Genomic DNA, 19,892 nt, shown 5'->3' with positions numbered 1-19,892 from the left:
CGGTGTCTGTCAACATTCTAAACAGTCCGGAACGGCCGCCATCTTGTCTCTCGGTAGGATCGAGAGACAAGAGGTGGAGAAAAACGAAGGGGGAAATTAATGAAAGGGGGCAAGGTAGACCCCTCGTGACCCCCTAGGAATGATGTGGAGGCTATTAAAGGGTCCCATGGGTCAAAAAATAAAAAAATAAAAAAATTCGATTTTTCGCGGTAAAAGCGCTACCCGGTACGCGAACCGGGTAGCTCACCGGTAGCATAACGGGAGTTCACCATTTTGTGTTTCGGTCGAATTTAATCACAAGATGGAGGAAAAACAATGTGGGAAATGGGTATAAGGGGGCACGGGAGACGTATCCTGACCCCCTAGGTTTTCTGAGGGTGGCTGAGGAGGTTCATATATGTCGAAAAAAAACCAAATTTTTAAATTTTTTGCGTGGTTAGCTGCCGGTACGCGAACCGGGTAGCGAACCGGGAAGCGAACATAAGTGAAAATTAGTGAAAAAAGGTACATTCGAAATTCTAAAAGAGTAATTATAGTTAAGGTAGCTCTGAAAAGAGCTTTTGGGTTCTGTGTAAGTTGTAGGTACTTATAAGTAGGTACCAATACACAGTCTTAAATTTTGTATGAAAACTCTGTTTCCCTCATCTGAGAAGTGCACACCATATCCTCTGTAGATATCTTGCATGTAGTAACGCAAGTTATTGTTGTAGATGGAGCCCATTCCATGGTTTGTCATGTAAGCTGAAACAGACTTATTTACATGCTTCCTCGCTTTCTCAATTTGTGGACAAAATTGATTGGACCACTTCCATTTCTGTCTTTGGCATATATTGGAATATACCAAGGCAGTTTGAGGAAAAAGTGCCATCAATTGCTCAAAGGTGTCCTTTAAAAGCATTTCCAGACCTACCCCAGAGAAGGAAAAAATGGTGTCTGCTTCTTTAAACAAATATTTCACTTGCCCCATGATTCAGGGAGAATAATTTGCTTACTTGATGTGTATAAAAACGTTTCTTGAAGTCATTTAGGTTTCTTGATATGTACTGCTAGAGTTTCATAGCCAGCATGGGGCATATTTACAAGGCCTTTGAGCCACTTTCAAGTTATTTTTCCCATGTTAAAAGTGATGCAAATGTTTTGCAAGGGCCTTGTAAATACGCCCTCATGTGTGTTAGGGCATTTTAAGTAACTTGCCCATGAATGGGGGAGAATAATTTGCTTACTTGATGTGTTTAAAAACGTTTATTGAAGTCATTTAGGTTTCTTGATATATACTGCTAGAGTTTCATATTCAGCATGGGGCATATTTACAAAGCCTTTGAGCCATTTTAAGTAAAAAAACACATTTTTAAAACACATCAAGTAAGTAAATTATTCTCCTAGATTCATGGGAAAGTAGAAACAGATCCTTTGAGCACTCCCTGAGCACATAGTAATATAAAAATGTTGTACTCTTTACCATTAGTCTGACTTTTTTTTATAATCACTCTACTATTATATCTTAAATTTTGAAAAAAAATGGATAATGTCTTAAACAATTTTTAATTTATAAATAAAATGTTATTAATATTAATTTTAATAATCTTTGGAAATTTCAAGTAGTACTTCATCTGAAATTTCATGATCTTTATTTTCATAAATTGTCTCTTGTTTATCAAAATTGTCCATAAATTCCAAAAGTTGTTCGTCTACTGTCACATTAAAAAAATCGTCAATATTGTCCTGTATTTCTGATTGTACTTTGGGTTCCTGTGCTTCTTTATCCATAATTGCTTTTAAGGTAGAATAAAAAGAGAGAGAGAAATAGAGTTTAAGTAAGAAACTTCAACATTTTTATTTTTAACTTAACGTGTACCACATAGTTCTGAGTTTTTAAGAGTGAATTTATGTTTGGGCAGTGTATTCTACGAGGCAGGAAGTAGAAATATAAAGTACTGCATGTGATCAAGTCTAACTCAATCCATGACTACAACAGAGAAGCCTAACTCAATCTATAACTATAACTGAGGGACAGTAAATATCTAACAGGAAACGTTTTTATAAAAATACCTTTAGGTGCACAACATATTTCTCCTTAGAAACTATTAACTTACCTTTTGAAAAGTGTCTTAAGTTTCTCAGGAAATGCTCTGTAAATGTGCCTCAGGGAGTTCCAGTCAAAATGGCTGTCTTTCCCTCTTATTTTTCATATATATTCATGTAGCAAACCAATCAAATGTCAGCACATGAAAATACAACTTGAAAGTAATGTTATCATTGGTTGAAAATGTCAACTCTTTCTAATGTGTTTTTGCCGTGTAATTTACCTCAGGTTATTTAGACAGGGCTACAACTTGAATGGCTCTATGGAATTCCATCAAATTTGGGAAAATGGTAGGGACTGGTATGTAGTAGGGGCTATTCCAAATTTGGTGAAAGTGTCTCCAGTGCTTTTTTGGTACATTAACTTCCCACATTTTTTTTTGCTGCGTGTGCCGTCACGCGCCCCGGTTCGCGCACCGGGTAGCTTACCGGCAGCGTAACGGGAGTCCGCCATCTTGCGTTAAGGTCTAATTTGGACACAAGATGGATGATAAACAATGCTGAGATTGTGTAAAAGGGGGCAAGGGAGACATATCATGACCCCCTATGTTTTGTGAGGGTGGATGAGGAGGCTCATATATGCCCAAAAAAAAGAAGAAAAAAAATTTTCAAATTTTCGCGCGGTAAGCGCCCGGTGCGCGAACCGGGTAGCGCTCCGGAAAGCGTAAATTGTGAAAATTTGAAAAAAAAAGTTACATTTAAAATTTATTTAGAGTGATCATAGTTAGGGTAGCTCTGAAAAGAGCTTTTGGGTCTGTGGAAGATTTAGGTACTTAAAAGTAGGTACCAATACACAGTCTTAAATTCTGGATGAAAACTCTGTTCCCTTCATCTGAGAAGTGCACACCATCTCCTCTGTAGATATCTTGCATGTAGTAACGCAAGTTATTGTTGTAGATGGAGCCCATTCCATGGTTTCTCATGTAAGCTGAAACAGACTTATTTACATGCTTCCTCGCTTTCTCAATTTGTGGACAAATTTGATTGGACCACCTCCATTTCTGTCTTTGGCATATATTTGAATATACCAAGGCAGTTTGAGGAAAAAAGTGCCATCAATTGCTCAAAGGTGTCTTTGAAAAGCATTTCCAGACCTACCCCAGTCATAGTGCCCAAATCATTTCCACCACAGTGCACTATTAAAAGGTCAGGGTTTGGCAGATGCATAATTTTTTTTACATAAATGCATATAAAATATATTTTTCCATTAGAATAAGAATACATTTTACAGCTTTTGATATTTGCTATTAAAAAACGATTGAAATTCACTGAAAAAACCATAGGTTATAGACCATATATAGTTAGGAATTTGCATTTACAAAACCTTAAAAATTCACTGAAAAAACCATAGGTTATAGACCAAATATAGTTAGGGATTACAATTTACAAAACCTTATTTTACTCACACAAAACCATTGAAATTCGCATATATAGTTAGTTGCACTAACTATATATCGCGCACCCGCAATCCACTGCTGATGATGTCACATATTACATCATTCATGACATGGTCAGTGACATCACTGATGACATCACTGATGACAACTCAAATGACATCACTGACAACATCACTGATGACGTCATTCATGTGATAATACGATGAATCTCTTCAGACTCTAATATAACCTTAGATACACTCAGTGTAAACAGACACTCACAGATTGTCACTCATCCATAGAGTTACTCATACACCTAGTCAGTCATGCAAAGAATCAATCACACCTCCATTTCCTCAACTATACAGTTATACACACCTTACTTATTGAAACTTATTCTAACACATATTTACTCTCTTATACAATCACTGATACAAGTTTTCAATGATCCATGCAGCCACTCACGCATTCACTAGCTATTATACACAGTAATTTATATATGTCAACTCTTACATGTACTGTGTTTTACATAAGTACTTACTTTGACATATAGCACTGAGATATCCGTTCACTCACCAATACACTCATGCACACAGTCAACCACCCATACAGCTGTTTCCACATGCAGTTTTGAACCCATACATCTAGTGAATCAACTGTTCACACATCTATGCACAGAGCCACACACCTCCCAGCCACCCACACACACACACTCACTCTCCCATACAAATACTTGGGCAACCAATCAATAACCCATATAGTTATTCATATAGCTACTGATCAACACATGCAGCAGTTTACAGAACAACAGACATAATGATGCACAAATTAAGACAGTTTAGTCACTAACCCATGCACTCAGTGAGACACATTTAATGACTCTCTCATACAGTCTGTCATGCATCTACTAAATCCTTCATCCAGACACTTATACATCCACTCATTCTTCAATATGTAAGACATATTTTAACTTTACAGAAACATACAGTCACTGGATGATGTCATCAGTGATGCCATTTTATTTCTCATCAGTGATGTTGTCAGTGATGTCATTTGAGTTGTCATCAGTGATGTCATCCGTGATGTCACTGACCATGTCATGAATGATGTAATATGTGACATCATCAGCAGTGGATTGCGGGTGCGCGATATATAGTTAGTGCAACTAACTATATACGCGAATTTCAATGGTTTTGTTTGAGTAAAATAAGGTTTTGTAAATTTTAATCCCTAACTATATATGGTCTATAACCTATGGTTTTTTCAGTGAACTTTTAAGGTTTTTTAAATGCAAATTCCTAACTATATATGGTCTATAACCTATGGTTTTTTTCAGTGAATATATATATATATATATATATATATATATATATATATATATATATATATATATATATATATATATATATATATATATATATATATATATATATATATATATATATATATATATATGTATATATATATTACCTACTGGCGGTCGCCAGTAGGTATATATAGTTAGGATTTTTTCTCTATGGGATTTTTGAAAATTCTATGTCTGATAACTTTGGCGTTTGTGGACGGAATTGGCTGAAATTTTCAGGAAAATGGAACATTTTGTTTCTGAGCAGCCCCTGATAATTTGGGGGGGTTTCATCAAGGGGGGGCCGAGAAAAAAGGGGGGTCCCAAAACGCGTTTTTCCCATGTTAATTTCCATAAGGCGGTTGGCCTCACTTTTAGCTCGAACGGCTGAATGGATTTGCTCGAAACTTGGCAAAATTGTAGGGACTGTTAGCCCGATGTGCCTTTGCTAGGTCTCAATATATGTGCTCCAGTGGATTTTGAGTAATTTAGGTTCAAAAAAAGATATATATCTGGGCGGAGCCTAACCACACATCTGATCTGATTGGCTGTCAGCACTTCATCCAAGAAGTGTTGGCAGCCATCTTGGGACCAATATACATGATAGCACCTCATTAAAAAGCATTGTAGTTAATAGAGGGTTTTAGGACTTTAGTTACATTATAAATCATTTGTTGATGGTACCATACTCGTTTTAGGAATTGCGGTGGGTTCTAAGGTGATTTTACCATGTAAAAAAACCTTCTGCTGTGATATCATGAATATTGTTTGAAAGAAAACTAATATCTCATTATTTTCCCACAGTGGTTTGGAAGGGGATCTATAAGCTAAACTGAAAGCATATTTTCTGTAAATTCACATTATCTTTCTCAGTCATGTGAAAATGAAGTCTGACATTCTCAGTAAAACATGTACATCCAACAAGGACAGAGACTGTCAGTTGATTCCTTTGTGTTCTACTGCAGCCTCCTAGAGTGTTCTAAAGAACAACTAGAGTGCTAACAGTCCTACTTATTACAAAGGTATGGCACACCTGAAGCCATCTTGATTGGAATAAAGTGGTAACTCTTAAAACATTTAATTTAAAAAGAAACAACATGAGGGGGTATATTTTGCCATAGAAAGTATGATTAGTGCTGCAGAATGAAAAATTAGGGCACATTTTGAGTGACTTCTCAAATCCTTTTCTATTTCATTAAAACATTCTGATATGCAGTCTCCCAAAATGGCCACCAGAGACAAAAGAGCACAAATGTAGCCCAAATATCACCCAGATGTAGCCCAAGTATAGCCCAATGACAGAATGTCCCAGAGTGTTCTAAAGAACAACTAGAGCGCTAACAGTCCTACTTATTACAAAGGTATGGCACACCTGAAGCCATCTTGATTGGAATAAAGTGGTAACTCTTAAAACATTTAATTTAAAAAGAAACATGAGGGGGTATATTTTGCCATAGAAAGTATGATTAGTGCTGCAGAATGAAAAATTAGGGCACATTTTGAGTGACTTTTCAAATCTTCTTCTATTTCATTAAAAAATTCTGACATGCAGTCTCCCAAAATGGCCACCAGAGACAAATGAGCCCAAATGTAGCCCAAATATCACCCAGATGTAGCCCAAGTATAGCCCAATGACAGAATGTCCCAGAGTGTTCTAAAGAACAACTAGAGCGCTAACAGTCCTACTTATTACAAAGGTATGGCACACCTGAAGCCATCTTGATTGGAATAAAGTGGTAACTCTTAAAACAGTTAATTTAAAAAGGAACAAAATGAGGGGGTATATTTTGCCATATGAATTATGATTAGTGCTGCAGAAAGAAAAATTAGGGCACATTTTGAGTGACTTCTCAAACCCTCTTCAATTTCATTAAAAAATTCTGACATACAGTCTCCCAAGATGGCCACCAGAGACAAAAGAGCCTAAATGTAGCCCAAATATCACCCAGATGTACCCTAAGTATAGCCCAATGACAGAATGTCCCAGAGTGTTCTAAAGAACAACTAGAGCGCTAACAGTCTTACTTATGACAAAAGTATGGCACACCAGAAGCCATCTTGATTGGAATGAAGTGGTAAGTCTGAAAACACTCAATTCAAAAAGGAACAACATGAGGGGGTTAATTTTGCCATAGAAAGTATGATTAGTGCTTCAGAAAGAAAAATTCGGGATCATTTTGAGTGACTTCTCAAATCCTCTTCTATTTCATTAAAAAAATTCTGACATGCAGACTGAAACATGCACTTTGAATACCAGCAGCAGACGTCCCTGGTGAGCAGTAGCTTTACTACAGTGATCTAATGTGCAACTAGAGTGCTAACATTCAGAATTTATGGCAAATGTGTGACACATCTGAATGCCTTCTTGATGGAACCAAAGTAAACAAGCATTAAAAATGCAATAGATCTCGCCCTCGTTTAAGTTAAAGCCATTCTGTTTGTAATGAGGTGGCTTTTTAGCTTTGCTTTTATTAGGGTTTTTTCAACTTTCATGTAAATAACATGCATCTGTATGCATATAAGTATATGTATGCATGCATTTATGTTTGTATTTATATAGATATACAGATGATATATGTTTATATATGTATGTATATATATATATTCACTGAAAAAACCATAGGTTATAGACCATATATAGTTAGGAATTAGCATTTACAAAACCTTGAAAATTCACTGAAAAAACCATAGGTTATAGACCATATATAGTTAGGAATTAGCATTTACAAAACCTTGAAAATTCACTGAAAAAACCATAGGTTATAGACCATATATAGTTAGGAATTCGCATTTACAAAACCTTGTTTTACTCACACAAAACCATTGAAATTCCATATATAGTTAGTTGCACTAACTATGTATCGCGCACCCGCAATCCACTGCTGATGATGTCACATATTACATCATTCATGACATGGTCAGTGACATCACTGATGACATCACTGATGACATCTCAAATGACATCACTGATGACATCACTGATGACAACATCCAGTGAGTGTATGTTTCTGTAAAGTTAAAATATGTCTTACATATTGAAGAATGAGTGGATGTATAAGTGTCTGGATGAAGGATTTAGTAGGTGCATGACTGACTGTATGAGTGAGTGATTAAATGTGTCTCACTGAGTGCATGGGTTAGTGACTAAACTGTCTTAATTTGTGCATCATTATGTCTGTTGTTCTGTAAACTGTTGCATGTGTTGATAAGTAGCTATATGAGTAACTATATGGGTTATTGATTGGTTGCCCAAGTATTTGTATGGGAGACTGAGTGTGTGTGTGGGTGGCTGGGAGGTGTATGACTCTGTGCATAGATGTGTGAGCAGTTGATTCACTAGATGTATGGTTTCAAAAGTGCATGTGGAAACAGCTGTATGGGCGGTTGACTGTGTGCATGAGTGTATTGGTGAGTGAATGGATATCTCAGTGCTACATGTCAAAGTAAGTACATATGTAAAACACAGTACATGTGAGAGTTGACATATATAAATAACTGTGCATAAGAGCGAGTGAATGTGTGAGTGGCTGTATGGATCATTGTGAACTTGTATCAGGGATTGTATAAGAGAGTAAATATGTGTTAGTATATGTTTGAATAAGTAAAGTTTGTATAACTGTATAGTTGAGGAAATGGAGGTGTGATTGATTCTTTGCATGACTGACTAGGTGTGTGAGTAACTCCATGGATGAGTGACAGTCTGTGAGTGTCTGTTTACACTGATTGTATCTAAGGTTATATTAGAGTCTGAAGAGGTTCATCGTATTATCACATGAATGATATCATCAGTGATGTGATCAGTAATGTCAAATGAGATGTCATCAGTGATGTCATCAGTGATGTCATTTGAGATGTCATCAGTGATGTCATTTGAGATGTCATCAGTGATGTCATCAGTGATGTCACTGACCATGTCATGAATGATGTAATATGTGACATCATCAGCAGTGGATTGCGGGTGCGCGATATATAGTTAGTGCAACTAACTATATATGGAATTTCAATGGTTTTGTGTGAGTAAAATAAGGTTTTGTAAATGCGAATTCCTAACTATATATGGTCTATAACCTATGGTTTTTTCAGTGAATATATATATATATGAAAAAACTCCCATCCATGAAGAAAGGGCAGAGGCCAGAGGGGAGTCAAAGTAGTAGAACAGCTTTAATCGGCAGGCATGGCAAAGCAGTAATTAGGCGGATGCATTTCGGCTAGATGCCTTCTTCAGCGCCCTGCGTTGCGTGGCCAGCTACACCAAATAGTCCCAACGTTGCACCCCATGTAGTGTAGGTCCAGAAGCTCCTCCCCCAAGCTTGTTACGCTCACCTGTTGCCTGCCGCAGGGTAAGGCGAACTACAACTCCCAGTATGCACGAAGTCAGTGCATATGGGTCGGCGGTGTGGGGGATGCTGTTCGTATGGCAGAGACAAAGTCTGGATGGTGCAGGTGGGTAGTGAGGCTGTACACAGGGGTCTACCAATGTCCACAAGTCCCTCCTTTGGTCCCCTCGGTCCGCTGCTGCTTCGAAGTCCAGGAAGGTATTAGGGTAGGGACAGGCATGCAGCATAGCGTCCTGTCGGAGGTATGAATACCTCGCTCCACCCGTGCTGTGCTGAGCTTGAAGGCGGACACTGAATCTCCCGGTCCCCCGGGCCGTAACTTCGCAACTAATACCTCATATCGGCCCTCATGTAGCTAGTCACCAACCCATGCAGCCACTTATACACAAAGTGAGACACTGATACAGATATTTACATATTTTCAGTGAATTTCTAAGGTTTTTTAAAACGCTAATTTCTAACTATAACGCGGGTGAAACCTATGGTTTTTTCAGTGAATTTCTAAGGTTTTTTAAATGCTAATTTTTAACTATAACGTGGCTGAAACCTATGGTTTTTTTCAGTGAATTTCAAAGGTTTTGTAAATTATAATTTTTAAACGTATTAATTGTTATATTTTTTTTATACTGATTTACTATATTATTTTTAATAATTTATTTTTAGATATTTTTTTTTTAAATTACATTACATATTTTTTATATACATTGAAAAATAAATGTTTTTAAAAATATTGAAATTGTAATATTTTTTTTTATATTTTTCTAATTTATATATATTTTATATAGCAGGCAATGATATCCTATGGAAGAAAATTCAAGTTACTGGTAAGTACAGTTACATTTACTTTTCAGGAACAGTAGCGAGCTGAAAGATGCAGCACTGAGATCTCTCCTGAAAACAGGTGAGTAAATCGGAATTCGTAGTTTGGCTGATTTTTTAGCATTTTTTAAAGTTCCAAAACTTCACACTTAGAACATTTTTCAAGTGAAACATGTCAATGTTACCCTGTGGAAGGAAATTCAAGTTACTGTAACTACAATTAGAATTACTTTTCAGGATCAGTAGTGGGCTAAAAGATGCAGCAATGAGGTCTCTCCTGATAACAGGTGAGTAAATCGGAATTCGTACTTCGGCTGATTTTAGAGGAATTTTTTAATGTTCCAAAACTCCACACTTATTCCCAAGTGAAACCAGTCAATGTTACCCTGAGGAAGGAAATTCAAGTTATTGTAACTATGATTAGATCTACTTTTCAGGATCAGTAGTGGGCTAAAAGATGCAGCAATGAGGTCTCGCCTGATAACAGGTGAGTAAATCGGAATGCGTACTTCGGCTGATTTTAGAGGAATTTTTTAAAGTTCCAAAACTCCACCCTTAGAAGAATTTCCAAGTAAAACATGCAAATGTTAGCCTACGGAAGCAAATTCAAGTTACTGTAACTATGATTAGAATTACTTTTCAGGATTAGTAGTGCGCTGAAAGATACAGCACTGAGGTCTCTCTTGATAACAGGTGAATAAATGGGAATTTGTAGTTCGGCTGATTTTAGAGGAATTTTTTAAAGTTCCAAAACTCCACACACAGAAGTATTTCCAAGTAAAACATGTCAATGTTAGCCTATGGAAGGAAATTCAAGGTAATGTAAGTATGGTTACAATTACTTTTCAGGGTCCTTCCTGGGCTCAAAGATGCAGCACTGACGTCTCTCGTGATAACAGGTGAGTAAATCAGAATTCGTAGTTCAGATGATTTTACAGGAATTTTTTTAACTTCCAAAACTCCACACTTAAAAAAAATTCCATGTAAAACAGGTCAATGTTTGCCTATGGAAGGAAATTCATGTTACTGTAAGTATGGCTACATTTACTTTTCAGGGTCGGTCCTGGGCTCAAAGATGCAGCACTGACGTCTCTCGTGATAACAGGTGAGTAAATCGGAATTCGTACTTCGGCTGATTTTAGAGGAATATTTCGCTCAATAGTGAAGGAAGGGGGCGGGACCTGAGGAGACATGTGTTTAAACACGCTCTGTGGCGTGTTTTAGGTTAGGGAATATATTCCTCTTCAATCCTGAGGTCACCTATAAGCCTACTAGCCCATCAGGTACCTCCAGTTTGCGCCAGGGAGCTGCGTTGCAGAAAGGTGTTCAGAGGGCACGCCCCCTTTTTACAACACTCTGCAACGCAGCTCTGTGGCACTTACTAGAGGTACCCGTAGTTGGCCCCTAGGGGACCTCTTGATTGAAGAGGAATATATTCCCCAAGCTAAAACGCACCACAGGGCGTGTTTGCACACATGTCACCTCAAACCCCGCCCCCTACCTTCACCACTGTGCAAACATGCCCCGTAACACGTTCTCAGTTGGGATATTAAGTCCTCTTGCATACTGGGGGTCCCTGGGGGCCAACTAGCACACCAGAAACTTCCAGTATGCGCCAGGGGTCTGCGTTGCAGAGAGGTGTAAAAAGGGGCGTAGCCTCATTACACCTCTCTGCAACGCAGCCCCCTGGCGCGTTTGCAGAGGGGGAACCAATTCCCCTTGCATACTGGGGTCCCTGGGGGCCAACTAGCCAACCAGGAACCTCCAGTGTGCGCCAGGGAGCTGCGTTGCAGAGAGGGGTAAATAGGCCACACCCCTTTTTACACCTCTCTGCAACGAAGCCCCCTGGTGCTTTTTCAGAGGGGGGACTAATTCCCCTTGCATACTGGGGGTCCCTGGGGGCCAACTAGCCCACCAGGAACCTCCAGTGTGCGCCAGGGGGCTGCATTGCAGAGAGGTGTAAAAAGGGGCGTGGCCTCATTACACCTCTCTGCAAGGGAGCCCCTTGGCCCATACTGGAGGTTCCTGGTGGGCATGTTGGCCCCCAGGGACCCCCAGTATGCAAGTGGAAGTACTTTCACCTCTGCGTTTGCAGAGAGGTGCAGGGAGGGGGCATGGCCTCCACCCGATCCCGTTAAAAAAAAAAAAACTTTTAAGAAGTGGGGCAGTGTTGCCCCCTTCTTTTTCTTTTTTTTGGCCCTGGGGACCCCATCCCGCAGGACCTGCCCCCAAATGTATTTATTTTTTTTAAATCGGGAAGGGGGACACGTGGCTCCCCCTCCCGTGGCCAATTCTGGCCCCGGGGACCCCATCCTCCGGGGCATGGCCAATTTTATTTTTTTAATTTTTTCCTCCTATGCCCCCCTTAAGGCCCCGAGGACCCCATCCCCCAAGGCCGGCCTTTTTAAAAAAAAACAATTTCGGGAGGGGGGCCACTTCTGGCCCCGGGGACCCCATGCCCAGGGCCTGGCCTTCCTTGTTGGGGGTGGTGGGGTGGTCCCCAAGCCCCCCACGGTCCCTGCCGGCACCCCGCATCCTGCGGGAGCCGGCATTGCTTTTCTGTATGGGGAGCAGCTAACATGCTGCTCCCCATACTGAAAAGCAATCAGCTTTGATTTTTGGAAGAGAGAGCAGGTTTCCTGCTCTCTCTTTCAAAATTCAAAGCAGTTTGCTGTGGTAGGGTCGTAGCCGCTAGTCTCCCGTCCTACCACAGCAAACAGGAGTGTCCCAGTGGTGGGCAACCCAGGACACTGCAGGAGCCGGCCCTGGGGGGTGGCGGTCCGCAGGGCTATCGTGGGCTCCAAGAGGGGGGCAGTGCGGCCCCCTCACAACATCAACAAATCCCCAGGGGGTGGTGGTCCTCGGGGCTGGGGGGTCTGTCATGGACCCCTCTATTTTACATATAAGTGCCCCGGGGAGGTGGCGGTCTTCAGGGCGTGTGGGGGGGGGGTTGAGCCACCCCACAGGTTTTTTTTTCTTAAAAAAAGGAAGCCCCGGGGGGTGGCGGTCCCCGGGGCTGCGGGTGGCTGTGAGCTCCCGCATACCTAGAAAGAAAGCCCCTGGGGTTGGCGGTCCCCAGGGCTCCCTGGGCCTTAGAGGCCCCCATCACTAATATTGAAGCCCCGGGGGGTGGCGGTCCCTGGGGCTGCAGGGGGCTGTGAGCCCCCCGCATACTTAGAAAAAAAGCCTCGGATGGCGGTCCCTGGGGCTCGGGGGCCTTAGAGGCCCCCATCACTAATAACAAAGCCCTGGGGGGTGGCGGTTAGCCAATTAGCATTCAGCTCGTGCTCGGGAAGGTACAGAGTACAGTAAGCTTACAGTAAGCTTACCATATGCACCTCTAGATATACTTATGATTTTCTCAGGAACTACTGAACGGATTTACACCATTTAACAAAAAGCGTGATCTGCGAGCCAAACAAATTTGGTGTAATTCCGTTCAGCCGTTCTGGCTGTAGCCCTGGCTAAAGGTCCTATGGAAAGTTGCATGGGGTAAACACGTTTTGGGACCCCCACTTTTTTTTTGGCCCGCTTCACGAATCACCCCTAAAATTTTAGGGAAGGAGCGGAGTGGAGCAGAATTTCTTGGAGAAATTCGCAAAGATTCGTCCACCGGCGCCAAAGTTATTCCAAATAGAATGTTGCAGATTTCAGATGGAAAGTAGGTTTTAACTATAACTACCTACTGGCGACCGCCAGTAGGTAATATATATATATATGTATGTATGTATATATATATATATATACATATATATATATATATATATATATATATATATATATATATATATATATATTACATATGATATTGCCCCGCAAAAGAAGACACCCACGCAGCAGTCGCTTTCACCGTTTATTGCAGGGCAGCAAGGGCGGACCTGGATCCCCCTGCAATCAAAGAACACCAAACGCCTAATGCCTACGCGTTTCGGAAGCAGTCTTCCTTCTTCATGGCATGATTAAAATGGGAAACAAGCAGCCTTTGTTTTTGAGGTGTTTTCAGGTAAGTGTAAGTCCCGCCCCACTGGGCGTTTCCCCGCTAGGTATTTTGGTTAATGTAGTATTCAGTTCTTGTTTCGTCCATAGTGGACACCGCTATTCCATCCCTTATTCAAGTTTTTTGCGTCAAGACATTGTTGAGATGAGCCCAGGTGCGCTGCTCCTTTCGCGCTGTTCCTGCACGGTCTGCTGCTCTGATATATAAATAGGTATATATATATATCAAACGCAAATGTCCTTGGCTGGGGGAGCAAACAGCAAGCTGGTGCTGGCGGCAGGAAAAGGACAATCCTGCAATTATGTCCAAACAAAAGCAATGATTTACGCCGCACTCTTCCTGATTAGTTGAAAAAACAGGTTTATTGACCCATTACATCTCGCACTCCTACGCTTTTCGAATTTTACAGTTCCTGGTCACGGTAGCTTTGCAAGTCCTTCATAGGTTTCTAGTTATTTATACTGAGACTCCACTATTGCAGTTATGGTGCATTTTGGGCTCTGTAGTTAACTATCACAATGTGTCTTTGGCGCTGCCTGTCGTCATTGCACTTTTCCTCCGATTGATCACTGATTATGTGTACCTGAGTGGTATTTCAGCTAAAGTGCATGTTGATGCAATAATTTGCATATTTAAAGCATGCTTTTGGATGAATATTTTCACATAATTCGGCTTAGTGCCTGCAATCCACATTTGGTCGGATTGTATGCCATTTGTATAAGCTGAGTGCTTTTTCCAGTGAGTCTGGGTATGTACTTGGCGCAATTACCTTCAGGCATGTACCTTGGACACAAATAAGAATAATGTAAATTAATAAAATCATAATAATAATTATAACTACTAATAAACATGTTACAAATGATTACGCCTCTCCAATCCCAATACATTCAATAATTTAGAATTTTGAATTTTCAGTTCAGTTATTGTATTGAATATATCAAAAAGTCTGTTTGAATTATAGTTTCAGAGTTAGCTGCAAAGTCTCAGATTCTGGCATGCTTGTATCTTGGCAAGTGTGATTTAGAATTGCTGTGAGTTCAGTATTCTCATAAGTGTAGGTACATTTCCTCGTCCCTGTTCAAACCTTTAGGAACCTTTGTTTTGAAACGAATTATGAGTTTAGATTCTAGGTGTCTCAGTTTTTGTAGCCTGTTGCCTCCTCTTTCATGTTCCAATATCAGAGCAATCCCATCATCATATGTTTTGCTATGGCATACGATGTGTCCTTGTTTTGAATTGCCCTTATATGTTCCAGGATCCGTTTCTTCAAGGCGCTGACAGTTGATCCAATATAGCGTTTGCCACATTCACATTCCAGTAAATAAACTACAAAGTGAGATTCACATGTGTTCCATTAGGGTCTTTTAGGGATTTCAGATTTCTTCCAACTTTGCATATATGATGGAAGTGAAGATGATTTCCAGGATTATTTTAATCAACTGAACATGAGTACAACCAATTTAAAATTCACATATACCATCAGTAACAAAAGGGTTACGTTCCTTGATACAGATATATACATTTAAAACAACCAAATAGAAACTACACTCCATCGAAAAACAATGGCTACAAATACAACCTTGGAAGTTGCAAGCTTCCACCAATCATCCCTAATATCACGTATCCTATATGGGGAATTCAAATCTACAAAATATAATAAAGGTATTGTGAAGAGGTGTTGGACCAGAGCAAATGAAAGATCAAGGGAAAAACGCCTCATCCCCAAAAAACAGAAAAACAAATGGAACTGGAACCCATAAGACTAATTATGGATTTTTTACCGGAATCCAAAGATGTCGCCAATATTTTGGGAAAAAATTGTAAAGTCCTACAGCTAGATGAAACAATGGGAAAATCATGGGACAACACCCAACTATTACGTATCACAGAGCCAAAAACTTAAAAGATCAACTAGTTCATAGGCACTTAAAAATGGATGAAGAAAAACGAAAATTGGCTAAAAACAAAGGGATTTGTCAAATGTTATAGCTGAAAGGTTTGCCAAATTGCAAAGCCAGTAACTAAAATCGCAATGGCTAACAACAAGATATGGAAGATCTGGGAACTAATAACCTTGTATGTTAAAATATGTGGGGAGTACTAATTGCAAATTAAAAAAAAGAGTGCTTGAACACGTATGAGCCACGTATAAGCCACACTAAATACAGCTAGAAACAATGCAGTGGCAAAGCATATGGAAACCCACCACAATGGAGACTGGAAATCTCTATTCTATGGAGTAGAAGCTGTACCAACTAATGAACCAGGAGGAAACAGGGAGAAAATACTCCGACAAAAACAATCTCGTCACATTTTAAAACATAGAAGTATGACCTGTATGGCCTCAACCAATCAGAGGAATTGTGTATACATCTTTAATTTATTGCGGTAATGAAAATCCCTGAAATCATGTTATGAAAGTTAAAAACACAAAATAAGAAGAAATAAAAACACACCACGTAATAAGTGCACATTTGAATAGGCCCAAGCGATTATATATTCCCACTGGAGGTATAGAATTGGAAAAAATATACATCCTTGACCGAGTAAGAACTACCCACTGGAGGACTTGCAATGAAATCAGCCTATAAAATATAGGTGTAGCGTAAGGGATAGTCGAAAAGTGACTCATTATAAATATTTGTATATAAAGGTTAAAATAATAACAGCAACTTAAAACAAATGTTATGGTGTAAAAAAATTGTAATTTCAAATTTACTGCACATATAAATATTATGTCTTCACTTAATGAAATATGTACGGTAATAAAAGCAACTGGATGGGACTACATCTCCCAGAAACCTGGGAGGTGGTCAGCTCCGCCGATAGGAAATAATATAATACAATTTTGAACCTTAAAATAAGATGGTATTCACATTTGAATCTGACTGTGAGCAAGGTATTTTTGTAATACCGAAACACGTTGGTTTTCACCTGTCCTTGTTGAAATGGCTTGAAATGGATTGAAGAATAAATTAATGTTGCTATGATCCCTCTGCGAGAGTGCGACCCGTTCTTTTGGAAACAAAGGATTCGGTGCAATATATATATATAAACGGATTGTCGACGCTGTGTCGTTTGGCAAAATATCTTTAATATGACAGCTGATACAAAAGTCAGACGCGTTTCGCCTGCCCAGCAGGCTTGCTCACCGAGAATTTTGCATGAAAAAGTTTTGCCATTTTAAACTATGTGTTGCTTCCTTGTGACAAACAAACTACAACAATTAAGAGTGAAGGCATACTTGTATTTCCATACACCCGCTCCATTATAATATTCTTTTTTCCACTTTACATGCTTTCACATTTCAAAAGCCCTTCGCATTAGTGCAATTGAAGAATTAACTAATAACGTTTTAGTGACATATTTCAAACAACCCAATGCTGCATGTTGATTTGGGACTAAATAACAATGTACTAATGCAATTGATACCGTATGTGCATGCGGAGAACATTAATTCATGTCAACGTTCTAACTTGGATGTTGTGCGTGAGACTTTCTAAGCGGTAATGAGAAATTTCCTAGTTATCACAAAGGAAAGAATCAATTCTATTAAGGACGCGGAGGCAAGGATTATGCATAACCTTTCTTCATTTATTAGACAGCAAGTTAAAAGGTAACAGAAAAAAACAGTCCATGAACTACATAACCCATGAGGCACAGCGGTAGCCATGGGAACCAGTCCACCAATCACAGTCCAGCCAAGTGCATATAGAGACTCCCTCGACGTAGTCCTTTCTCTTTCGCTGCTGCAGGAAGTTAAGTCGACCACAGTCTAATCCGTCTTCTGATCGGAACCTAGGATAACAGAGAACATTATAATCTCTTATCCATAAAGACTCATACATGAGAACAATAAAGAATCGCACAGCACTATATAATGCAATTGCACAGGCATTGTAGAAGAATAAAGCATAAATTGTAAAATAACCGTGCAAAGGGAAAATACAAGACAGATCCATGCACAATTACAATAAGTAGCCACAAGAAACATTATTTTCCTGATACCCAGAAAAGGACCTCCATTAGAACAGTTAATTGTCAGGGAGGCTAGAAGAAGCCAGGGAGGGATAATCCTCACCTCTGCGTCCTTCATAGAATTGAAACTTTCCTTTGTGATAACTAGGAAATTTCTCATTCTATTTCATGAAGCGGAGGCGAGGATTATGCAGTTCAAAGCTTACTTACCACCAGTGCAGCGGCATCATGAATTGATTTAAAATAAAACTTTTTTAAAGTAGATTCCGAAGACCAATCAGCCTTATTCATAATGTCCTCCAATCTGCCACCTACCTGGACAGCATTGGAGGCCATTGCTCCCCTAGTAGAATGAGCCCCAAAGTGCCTGACATCAATACCGGATTCTGACATGATCCACTTAATCCACCTAGCAATGGTAGGAGAAGAAACCGCTTGAAACAGTTTTTTAATGGCAATCAGAAGTTGCATCTCGCCAGGAGTTCGAACCTCCAAAGTCATATCCTCATAAGATTTTAGACATCTAACCACACATAATTTAGGAGAATCTGGAAAAGCAGGATAGGTTACTGACCTTGTACTTGACTTAGTCCTCGTGGAAATGGTAAAGGTAACACCTTCCCGGGTAAAAACTCAGGCGGAAATATCGAGTGCCCGGACATCGGAAGCCCTCTTACAAGAAATAAGACAAAGGAGAATAGCGAGTTTAGCCGAAATCTCCTTCCGGGAAAGGAAATCATTATCTTGCCAAGATAAGAGCAAACGAAGAACCAAGTTAACATCCTAGAGACCTGAATAATGAGGCTCTGGAGGACGCGAAAGACAAATTCCCTTCAAAAGCTAACAGACCCATGGATGCTCACCGACAGGTGCTCCATCCACCAGAGAATGACCAGCAGAAATGGCTGACCTGAAAGGATTAATGGTACAATCAATCAATCAATCAAAGCATTTGTATAGCGCGCTACTCACCTGGAGGGTCTCAAGGCGCTTGGGGGAGGGGGGTCCGCTACTGCTCGAACAGCCAGGTCTTGAGTTGCTTCCTGAAGGCGAGGTGGTCTTGGGTCAGGCGGAGGTGGATGGGGAGGGAGTTCCATGTCTTGGCCGCCAGGTAGGAGAAGGATCTTCCTCCCGTTGTGGCTCTCCGGATGCGGGGGACGGCAGCGAGGGCGTGGTTGGTCGATTGAAGCTGTCGGGTGGGAGTGTGGAAGGTCAGACGGTCGTTGAGGTATCTTGGGCCTTGGTTGTGGAGAGCCTTGTGTGCATGGGTGAGGAGTCGGAACGTGATTCTCTTGCTGACGGGGAGCCAGTGCAGGTTTCTCAGGTGTACGGAGATGTGGCTGTGTCGGGGAATGTCCAGGATGAGTCGTGTGGAGGCGTTCTGAATGCGCTGGAGTCTTTTCTGGAGCTTTGCTGTGGTTCCGGCGTAGAGGGAGTTGCCGTAGTCCATTCGGCTGGTGACGAGAGCCTAGGTGACCGTCTTCCTGGTTTCGGTGGGGATCCACTGGAAGATCTTACGGAGCATGCGCAGGATGTTGAAACATGACAAGGAGACGGCGTTGACTTGTCTGGTCATGGAGAGGGAGAAGTCCAGGATGAAGCCCAGGTTGCGTGCGTGGTCTGTTGGTTTGGGTGCGCTGCCCAGGGCAGGGGGCCACCAGGAGTCGTCCCAAGCGGAGGGCGAAGATCCCAGGATGAGGACTTCCGTCTTATCTGAGTTCAGTTTCAGGCGGCTGTTCATCATCCACTCGGCTACGTCTTTCATCCCTTCGTGTAGGTTGGTTCTGGCGGTGGCGGGGTCTTTGGTGGGGGAGAGGATCAGCTGGGTGTCGTCGGCGTAGGAGATGATGTTGAGGTTGTGTTGGCGTGCGATGGCCGCAAGGGGGCTCATGTAGATGTTGAACAGTGTGGGGCTGAGTGATGATCCTTGTGGTACGCCGCAGATGACTTCGGTG

Source organism: Lissotriton vulgaris, chromosome 10 (genome assembly GCF_964263255.1).
Source record: "Lissotriton vulgaris chromosome 10, aLisVul1.2, whole genome shotgun sequence".
Lineage (NCBI taxonomy): Eukaryota > Metazoa > Chordata > Amphibia > Caudata > Salamandridae > Lissotriton > Lissotriton vulgaris.
Note: the sequence above shows the minus strand (reverse complement) of the source record.